Genomic DNA, 4,506 nt, shown 5'->3' with positions numbered 1-4,506 from the left:
GTAACCCTCGCACTGATGGTGGTGTTTCCCGGACACACACCTCTTAGAACCATCAAAGAGGAATTCCACAGGACTGCAGGTGACTGATGTAGAAATTATATATTCTATTATTTTAAATTTTGATATACACTCTGCTGAGACCTCAGAGTGGGGTCAGTAGCTTAATTAGCTGTCATTTTGCAGGGCTTTCAAATGTGATAGGATGCATAGATGGGACACATATTCCTATTACTGCGCCTGCACTAGATGAAGGGGACTATGTGAATAGAAAATCCTTTCACAGCATCAATATCCAAATATGTGACCTACCATCTGGAAAAATATGTACATTACAATACAACTAACTCATGAAATTCTCTGCATTGTGAAGATCATTTGTGATGCAGCTTACATCATCACAAATGTAGAATTCAACTGACTCTGTGCATGATTCCCGGATCTACCGGGGTGTAGTCTCAGCAACAGATTAGGTTGCTGGTAAGGAAGCTAAAGCTTTATACAAATGTTCTATGTCTCCTTTTTTAAATGCACTCAAATGTGTCCTCTGTAATTACAGGAGAGTTTGATGGCTACCTGCTGGGGGAAATCGAGGCTATCCATGCCAGCCCTTTCTGTTGACCCCTTACTCTGACCCTGAGCCGGGGACCCAACAGCGTTTCAATGCAGCCCACTGCAGGACTAGAGCCCGGGTTGAGACGGCCATAGGCATACTTAAATCCCAGTTCCAGTGCCTGCGTAACCCCCAGAGAGGGCATGTGACATCATTGTGGCATGTGTTGTTCTCCATAATATTGCAGTTATTAGAGGAGAGCAACACCCTGCCATACAAACTAATGACCCTGAGGATGACCATCCCATCCAACCTGCAGATGTCCAGGATGGAAGGGCTGTAAGGGACCTAATCACCCAAAATTACTTTTGAGTCAAAAACAAAATACAGACAAATTCACATGCTATTTAATTCTTATTTATTCCCTAAAAGTACAAAAGTAACTGCCAGGATTTGTAATATAGTTCCAAAACATTAACATATTCACCTGTTTCACCATGACAATGCACCCACCTAAACTGGCATTCCAGTCATAGAATTTCAAGGTCGGCTTTTTGAATCTCTTTCTCCATTTTTTTAAAATTGTTTTTATCAGGTGTACCCTGTACAACTCCTTTACTAGTAACTGGGAAACATATGGACAACATTTAATGCCTACAGTTCCACATACAGATTTAACATGGTATTGACCGAAAATCTCACTCTGTCAAGCTGTGCTGTCTTTGTTGATGGACCCTCCTCCTGGTGATGCCCAAACATGTTCTGTTCAGGGACAAGAATGTGCCAGTTAGCCATTATCTATGCTCATCACTTCAGTGTACATGTCAAACTCCAAATTCCACTTTAGAATGTGAATGGGTAGAGCACTGCCAGTAGATAATATTAAGGGATGAGCTTCCCCCAGGGATACCTTCAGCCACCGGGCGACCACTGTTTTGGCTGAGGGCCAGCTCCTCAGCCTCTGTCAGGTGGTGGCGGTGGCCCTCCACCTGTTTTTTGGGCCTGTACCTTCTTTCTGTTGGCTGAGCAGAACTCAATATTTCTTTGTTTTTTAATTAGAATTTTAATGAGTGTTGGTGTAGGCTACAGCATCACATTTTAAATGACTTCAATAGGTATAAAATAAAAATGTGCCTGTAAGTGTCTCCTCAGTGGGGTATTAAGTGAGAAGACATGTAAAAACAACATTTTATTAGGGGTTTAATTTACTATTTCAGGTAGCCACTGAATTTATATTTACTTTGTTTAATAGCCTAAGTCAATTAAAAAAATTTAATTAAAATTAAAGTGAGGCGCAATCATAGCCTAGCAATGTCTTACCTTTTTGAATGATGTTTTTATATTTAATTTTTAGTTGCTTCCAGGTCCTTTTTTCCCCTGTTATATTGCACCTAAATGAAAATCAGATTTCATTCCTACTTACTTCCTAATTATTTTCCGTTGTCATAGTGACTTGTGGTATCGGGGCTCCAATGATGATGGCTTTTTATAGTCGTCATGCATGCGCTTAACTCAGGGTGAACATACACAGATTTGATTGAACTAACGCAAATCAGCTGTTCTGGAACCGGAAACTCACAGTTTCCCATCTCAGAGTAAGTCAACTCAGAATTCAGGGACAGACTCAGAGTTTGTTGAACCTCCTTTCTGGAATACCCCCCAGGAAAAGTTAAGCACATGAATCTATTTGCACTTACAGTATTCACATCCAAAGCATAAAACTTAAATGTCTTGACAAAAAATGCCTCTTTTGCATTTGTTTGGTGGATGTCTTGTCTAAGATACATCATGAAAAAAAAACTAAATTGACTCCTAAATTCAAATTAAATCGAGACACATCAATCAAAAAGTCTCTCCTATGATAAAACAGTCAGCTAGAATGCCAATGAAAACAACTGCTTGGGTAAGAGAGGAGGCAGTTTTAGCCTACAGAGAAAGCATCAACAAGTATCTAGTAAGCAATGAAACAAGTTCAGGTTGGATCTGTGCTCCAGGGGTGCATTTCCAACAACCTTGCATTTTCTCCACATTGAAGAGGATAACTCTGGAGGATTATTCTAAGACTGCGTTCAAATTTCCGTGTTGTGTCGGCCACGGCACTTACCCTGCAGAGGAACAATTGGATGCCCTGACTTCTTATGTCACCAGTGAGGCATGGCTCACAGGGCAGTTTGTTGGCATCTCTGTGGCCTGAGGCAGCCAGTCTTTGATGTGCTTCTGCTTTAAGGATGCTGTTCTCTCTTTCCTTTTTTGTCACGGACAGATTGTGATTGTAGCTGTAGATTTACAGTCTCTTTGTAGGAAAATGTTAGTTTCTGCTGTTTTTATTGTTGCTTCCAACTCCATGTAGTTATTGCAAGCATGGTACTTAAGAAGACCCATATGTTCATTTTCCCATTCGCAGATGGAGACCTATTTCTCTGGAGGTACACTCTTAATGCTTGTTGCATTACAAGCTTGCTAACTGTTTCTGGTCCTGTGCCCTCTGCTAATGTCAAACTCTCATGCCTGACCTGCAGTGGACTGTCACAATGCCATAGTATATTCTGCTGTGTGGATAGAAAACATGACTTTGTTGACTCATGGGATTGTTGAAGATAAAATTGAAAAGTAGAGCAGAGAAGTTGTTACCACCGACCTGGTCCGAAATGATTATCTCATTAGATACTGAAAAGGCTTTTGATTGGCTTTATTGATGCTATCTTTGGTCTGTGCTTCAACACATGGGTTTTAATGAAAATCTTATCTCTGTGATTAGATTATTATATACAAATCATTCTGCAGTAGTAGGAACAGGTGATGAATTTTGTCTCATTAGTTGGCCCTTTATTTTCGCTTTTATTCAAAAAAGGTAATGGCAGAAATAGTAGCTCCACGTTACAGAGACATTAAGAGGGATCAATCTTCCAGATTTGAATTTGTATGCATTGTGCTCCATTTCCATTCATTACCTGGCTGAACCCAGAGGACCATGTGTCATGACGTCTTGTTAAAGAACAGTTATTGTACCCATTTAGGCCTACACGACAAAGCCTGTTAAACTCCCTCAAAATAGTGGAACATTATCTGCTCTATTTTTTTCCCACTTTTTGTTTGTTTGGTATAAAGCTCAGCATTTTGCTGAATTTTATAAGAATTTAACTCTGATTTCTCAGAATGAGAAAATGTATTATTAGAACAATTTTATTTGATTTTACATGGCCTTAGAAACTGTAAAGGTTGGGGTGGTTAAAAGAAGCTGAGACAAAAATGGATATGCTTCTTCTTTTTGTTTTGTATAACCTTGCAGAAGTCGTCCCCAACCCCCCTATTTTTTTTTACTAACTCAGTTGGTTCCTAAATGCTGTGATTGTTGGATGTGGTATAAAGCTGGAGGCAAGGTGGAAAGAAGGAACCTTTCTAATAAAGTGGTTTTTGCTGTTTTGAATAGCTACACTTGAAAAACCAAAGCATTTTCAGTTCAATTTCAAAGGGTTACAGAGATTGTTGTACACAGCTATCTGATTTTAGACATCAGAAATGTGTGGTGGAAGGTTGATTTCAGACACTGCTGGATCCACACACTAGCACTTTGTCGAAGCATTTTGAACCCTTATGACGGAACAGGATCACCAGTATATCCATTAAAGCAACTGTGATTCACATATTGATGTGCTTGCTCATCGCTGGAGTTATTTGCTGTGCAGGAAGAACTGTACAGGATTTTTTTTTTTTTTTTACATTTTGTACATAAACCAAATATAGGAATATAAAATTAATGTTCAGTCTACTCAGAGAGAGCTTGAAGGCAAGCCCTTGTGCCGTTAAAAGCTATGTTCAGTACATCCAAGTGAGTGAAACTCATGAAGTCAAACGGGCTTCAGGCACAGGTACATCGACACCATCTTTGTAATAGAGATGGTCACTGAGACAAATGTCACCCAGGGTTTCAAGTGCATGTTTTGACCTCTATTTTC

The sequence above is a fragment of the Leuresthes tenuis genome, unplaced genomic scaffold (assembly GCF_036924035.1).
Source record: "Leuresthes tenuis unplaced genomic scaffold, fLeuTen1.0.hap1 SCAF_10, whole genome shotgun sequence".
Lineage (NCBI taxonomy): Eukaryota > Metazoa > Chordata > Actinopteri > Atheriniformes > Atherinopsidae > Leuresthes > Leuresthes tenuis.
The sequence above is the reverse complement of the archived record's forward strand: the minus strand, read 5'-3'. Positions refer to the sequence as shown.